We start from the raw sequence: 6,442 nt of genomic DNA on the forward strand, positions 1-6,442 counted from the left end.
ACAGCTGATCAACGTTTCTCACATCCATGTTTCTCTCTCTCTCCCCCATCCTCTCTCTCTAAAAAAATCAATAAAAACATATTTTAAAAAATGTAAAGCTTCCAAACCCTGGTCTCCCATCAGCAAGTTATGTTCAGATCTTGCTGACCACCAAGCAACCATTGGATGAGTGACTCACTTGTCTGTAATATGCACTTTGGCCAACAGAGTTTGGACTGTGGACAAAAAGGAGGCGCATGCCAACCTGACAAGCTCAGGGAAGGCCTGTGTGGTGGCCTTGCAAACTCAGAGCCCTAAAGTAACAACAAAAATGTATAGAATTAAAACTTTAACTAAAAGCAGTTTACGGCAGGTAGTCATGTCCTACGTTAGAATCTTCCCTGACAAAAGTCAGTCTTTACTTTAAGCCTGTCTATTGTCTTTTGCATCTATGATAACATACCTTTGGAATGTCAGGGTAACTCCCCTTTTTCTAGACCCCTCAGGGCACAACCAATGCACCAGGGTGGAGACTATAAATCCTTTCCATGTTATTTTATCATGGTAATTGTTGATGTTAACTATCCTGTGCCCACTTATGTAAAAGATGTATATGTCTGTCATTTTACTGTCATCCAATCCCAGAGGTCACCCCCCCACCCCCCAGCTTTGCTTTCTTCCCACCTCCCTAATCTGTCATCAATGAATTTCATGTACCTCACTTGAATCTGCTCTTTTGATCGTAATGTATAAAAGAAGGTGCAAAACTGCCATTCTCAGGAGCATTATCTCAATCTGTTGAGATTTTGCTTCCCAGAAATTGTCAACAGTTTGGCTCAAATAAACTCACAAAAATTCTGTACAGGTTCGAATGTTTCTTATGTTGACAGGTCTAAATTCACAGTAAATGAAAAAAGTTGCTTTAGGGCCTGGCTTTCCTATTGTTACTCACATGGCAACCTTTATATATCTCAAGGAAAAGTTCCTGGTCAAGGGTCAAAGCCCCAGCTGGAGAACTTTACTTTCCTGATGATTATAATTCAGAATCAATGGAGCTTGTGAAGCTGAGATCTTCCTTTCTCAGTCTCTCCCTTTTCTCAGAAGTTCAGTCTCTGCTCTTGGGGACTGTGATGGTGTGTACAGGGTCCTCCTTCAGCTCTGGGAGCCAGGGTTTTCTACTTCAGAAGAGAAATAAGAGGAAGAAGCAGTTTCGTCATCATGGGGAAAGCCCAGTATTGAAAAAAATCTAAAAACCTAACTAGTGAAACAATGTATATGACGTATTGAGTAGAAACACATTAAATTAGAACTATATGTTCTCTACCAAAAGACACCCCCGTGGTCCCTGGCAGTCTAGTAGTTAGGACTTGCCACAGACTGGGTTCAATTCCTGATTAGGGAAGCACCCTTTTATTCCTAACTACTATTCTATAGAATCCTTTTTAATGTTTAAAATTGTTTCTTCTAGTCACTTCTTCCATCCACCCAAAACTGAAATACAGAAAATGTGAAAAAAATACATAAAAATTTGCTCACAATTTTAACACCCAAGGATAACTTAATATCCAGTATTTGAAACAAAATGAAATCATACTATGCATATTATTTTATTAACAGCTATTTTTTAAAGTTATTGTATGTCCAACATTTTCCAATGAAAATATTCATTGGCAACATATTTTCTTTCAATTTAATTTTTGGAAAGGTACTGCATTTATATGCCTTAAGATTCAAATATACAAAAGTGCATAACTGATAAACTCAATTTCCACCTCTGCCATCTAGTTTTCCTTTAATAAGGCAACCAATGTTGAGTTTCAGAATTATAATGTGAATATTTTATGCAAATGCAAGTATATGCACACATCCATGTATTTAAATATGTTCCTCTTCTTGTACAAATGACAGCAATCTATACACAACTTTCTGCATGTTTCCTTTTCACTTAACAATGTATTTTAGAAATAGTCCCAGATTAGACATGAAGGGCTTCCTCATCCCATGGCACATAGGATTTCATTGTATTGATAGCCCATAGTTAAAGGAACCAACTTCCTATTGTTGGACACAGGTTATTTATAAACCTTTGCTATTACAAACAATGCTGCAATACATAATCTTGTACATATTTCATTTTGCATGGGTATGGACTAAACATCCAGGAATCAAATGCTGCAGTTTATACTTTCACCAACAATACACAATGTAAATATCATAAAAACACACACACACCACAGAACAACAACTTACGGGTTTTCATCAATCAAGCGCACTTCTGGTCTTTTGGTCCCACTCCCCAATTTTTTTGGTGTTACAAATAATACTTTGATGAACATCTGAATAGATACATCTTTGTGTATATTCTTAGACATTTATTTAGAATAAACACATAAAAGTGGAATACCTCCTACCATATATTAAATGGATTAAAGAACTAAATGCAATAACTGAAACAATTAAGAACTAGAAAAAATATATGTGGGCAATTATCTTAATATTGAATTGGAGAAGACTTTTCCAAGGTAAAAGCAGACAGAAATCATAAAGGATAAAACTGACAGATTAGACTACGTAAAAACAAAACTTCTGCCCATCTAAAGTCCTATAAAAAAAGACATATGATAAACTGGTATAAATAAGTAATATAAATAATAGAAAAATTAGGCAAAGCATATGACTTTGCAAATTTCAAAATTAAAAACTGGTAAATTTATGAAAAATGATCAACCTCAATAGTAACAGAATAAATGCAAATTAAAATGAGACTCCATAGTTTTATCCTGTGCTTTCTAAAGATGAAAAGGATGATGATATCCAATTGACTGATGTATTCATTGAATACTGTAAATTGGTGATATTTCTCTACCTGGCAACTGGTATCCAAAGCTTTAAAATGTGCATATGGTTAAAAAAAAGAAAAAAGAAAAAAAAGAAATGGTATATAGAGACACAATGGAATATTATTCAGTCATAAAAAAAAATGAAATGTGCATATGTTTTTAATTGCAACTTTACCTTTATGCATTTGCCCTAAGGAAACAGTCTCACAGGCATAACCATATGTGTACAGAGATAACTCCTGATATAGCTAGCACCTTAACTCATCCACTGGATTTCAGAGTCCCCTTTCAGATGAGTACAGATGAACTAAAATAGACTTTCCTTAAACCTGTGAAATAGTAAAAAAAAAAAACCACCAGAATTTTTAATATGATTGTAGCAGCAATTCTATAGAGCCCCCCCTTTTTTTTCCTCTTCCCTCTTTGGCTCTGTGTTGAAATTTTCTTTTGACATAAATCTGAAAATAGTAAAGAACATTGTGGAAACCAAAATTTGAGATAGTGTAATCTTCAGAAGAAAACAGGAGCCTAGTCTAGGGACTGCGTTGGTGGTATAGTGGTGAGCATAGCTGCCTTCCAAGCAGTTGACCCGGGTTCGATTCCCGGCCAACGCATTCAACTAGAATTTTTTTTCAGAAATAGTGTAAAGCAAAATAGGGATTCTTTGCGACCCCAGACTCTCAGTGAGCATCTGGGGAGCGGTACAGGAACCTCCAGGTGTTTTGTAGCTGCAGCTCGGAGCCAAGCCCGCCGCAGGCTTCCCACCAGTTTACAATTTTTTTTTTTTTTGGTGGGAAATTCTGAAATAGAGACTGGTCAGTTTTCCGAGGTGGCTCTGATTTACTGTGGGGTCAGAATAAGGAAGTCAGTCCAAGCGTCCGGGTTCCGGATAGAGAGCGGGCCGGTACTCGGCGCGGTTCGGGAGTAAGAAGAATGTGAAGGGTGGGGATTCCCGCCGCCTCCGCAGCGCCGCTTCTCTTCCGGTTTCAGCATTCGGGAACAGAAACTTCGATTCCAGTTCTATTCATATATTTTTGTTAACAGATGTCCCCCCCCCATTGACACCCTCCTCCCGATCCCCCCCCCCCGCATTGTAGTCTGTGTCCATTGGTTATGCATTTATGCACATAAATTCTCAATTCCAGTTCTAAACTGGAGACGTAAATAGGAAAATCCTCCCGGGCTGTCAGGTTTCCTCTGGAGGGGAAGAGAGAAGTGGCAGGAGGAGGGGCGCCGGGGAATGTCCACCCGGCTGGAGTCGCCACTCTCAGACCCCGAGTTAGGACCTGTGCGCGCCGCCCAGCAGACGGGCGACGCTGGCGCCCGCCTGGTGAGATTCAGGGGCTCCAAACCAGAACCAGGGGTCGGGCTTGAAGGTTACGGAGTGGAAACGTTGCTTGGGATTCTGACTTAGTCCCATCATCCAAACGGGGCAGACAGGTAGTTTCCTATCTCGCCACGCGCTGGGTCCAAGCGCGATGTGCTGCTTCGCAGGAGGCACAGGATCGCAGGGTGGGTAGTACTCTGCGTGTGGCTGCCGCAACCTGGGCTGGCATCCGAGTCAGGCATATAGTTGGCTTTGGCGTCTGAATTTACTTAACCTTTTAAAAGTGGGGGGGGAAAAAAGCGTATATTTTGCGCGAGGCAGTGCCATACAACTGCAGCCAACAAGTGGAGTGAACACTGTCTCCCCCGCAGCTCACTGTGCGCTGGCTGACCCAGGGGAAACCAACTAGCCTAGGCGAGAGCTTCGGGGGAGGGGTGCGTAGGCGCCCAGTGATGGGGCAGGGTCTGCAGGGAGGCTCCTCTGGCCTCCGCTGAGCCGAGCAGAGAGCCTTCCCTGGGGAATCCGGAGCTCCACTCCTGCCAGAGTTTAGAGAAAGGAACGCTTGCGAGGGAATGAACCTCCTTAAGGCTCTGAATCCCGTCCACGTCATTTCGGCGAGACCTTTGCCGGTAATGAGCACGGTATTTTACTCAGGTCACACAAATTTTAGTATTTAAAACAAAACTCGTGTCCTAGATAAAGAGCGACTTGGACCTATTTTCCCAGGGACGCCTAAGGCCGCCGGCCCTTCCCCCTCACCAGGTCGTTAAGATTAGGGGAGAAGAGGGTTTCAGGCCAGAAGAAGGAAGCAGAGGCTGCAGCCCCAAGGTCCCAGAGCCCTCGTCCCCGCGCCCCTCCGGCTCCTGCGGCTCATCTGCGCCTCTTATCCTCAGGAGTCTGGGTCCCAGGAGCCAGACTCTCAAAGTGACCGGTCCAAAGGGAATTAGCGGAAACACTGAGGTTTCAGGACTCTGATCCCGCGTGCTCGGCAAGCCAGCCTGGTCCCGCGCAGCCCTGGAAGCTTTGGGTTCCTAGGTCCTCAGTTACCGTTGGATCCACAAAATTCAGGACCTGAGAATTTTCAGATTACTATGTAATTAGTGTGAGTACTTGGTCTCTGCAATGAAATTATACTGATACTTGAAATTTGAGCACAAGAAACCAGGAGTGCCCGGCTAGCTCAGTCGGTAGAGCATGAGACTCTTAATCTCAGGGTCGTGGGTTCGAGCCCCACGTTGGGCGGTACTCTCTTTTCCCCCTTTTGGATCTTATTTTTATAGAATTGCCTCTATTCGCTTCAAATTTCGCAAAAAAAAAAAAAAAAAAAAGGATTCCAGCTCAGGGAGTCTGACGTCTCCGCCTTGGTCCTGCTGTGACTCCGCTCCACGAAGAAGACGCCTGAAGACGGGGCCAGCTGGAAGCCCAGTCCTTCGCCTCACCTCCCTGAGAACTTTTAGATCAAGTTTTGAAGGATCTTCTTAACTATCAAAATGTTCTCCGTTAGCTTGCTGAGTACCATGTTTTAGCCTTTTTTAGGCTCTGAAATGTTCATCAGCCGCAAGGGGTTGTAAAAATACAACCCGTTTAGGAAGGTTCCAAATCGAAACAGAGGGGAGGACCCTGGCAAGGAGCTGGGCAGGAGAAGGAGGAGGGGTGCGGAAGAGGAAAAAGAAGGGAAGTCGAAGTAGGAAGGAGAGTAGGGAGCAAGGACCAGGGCTGGAAGCAGTAGCTTGGGAAGGTGGCAGGGGCTGCCTGACTAGCTGGGTACAGGTGGCCTCTGTGGAGCGCTGTGCCCACGTGTATTGAGTTATTTATTGATCTACCCAGAACTTTGTTCTATCCTTAAAAGCCTAAAGTTGTTTGCTTTACATTTCTTCCTGGTAAAGCTCTTTTCATTGTTGGGATAGGAAGTGTAGGTAAAATTGGTGAGTGGAAGCCAGGTTTGGCACCGGTCCAACAGGCTTCTCTACAACAAGGCAGACATTCCTTTTCAATTCCTCGTACAGGCCATCGGCCTCATCTCCCTAAGGATCATTTACTAGTTCTTTTTTTTTTTTTTTTTAAGTTTGTAAATATGCTTTAATTTTTCTTTTATATCCCGCTAACCGTCTCCAAGGTGATCAATATGTTACCCTGTTATTCTCAAAGTGCGGTGGCAAGACAAACTTCAGCAGCAGCATCTGGAAACTTGTGAGAAATGCAAATTCTCAAGCCTCAGTAGATCTGAGGTCTCCGAAACTCCGAAACTCTGGGGCAGGCCCAACAATCTGTGACTTTAGCTCTCCAGGTGATTTGG

General features: G+C 43.0%; 2 non-coding genes across 2 annotated transcripts; both read left to right on the top strand.

Annotated features, from left to right (window-relative positions):
- The first annotated feature begins 3,361 nt into the window (after positions 1 to 3,361).
- On the top strand, positions 3,362 to 3,433 carry TRNAG-UCC. Its single transcript has one exon. It is a non-coding gene; the product is annotated as a tRNA-Gly (tRNA).
- Positions 3,434 to 5,315: 1,882 nt separating this feature from the next.
- Positions 5,316 to 5,388, top strand: TRNAK-CUU. The gene has a single exon. It is a non-coding gene; the product is annotated as a tRNA-Lys (tRNA).
- Positions 5,389 to 6,442: the final 1,054 nt, after the last annotated feature.

Source organism: Molossus molossus, unplaced genomic scaffold (genome assembly GCF_014108415.1).
Source record: "Molossus molossus isolate mMolMol1 unplaced genomic scaffold, mMolMol1.p scaffold_m16_p_20, whole genome shotgun sequence".
Lineage (NCBI taxonomy): Eukaryota > Metazoa > Chordata > Mammalia > Chiroptera > Molossidae > Molossus > Molossus molossus.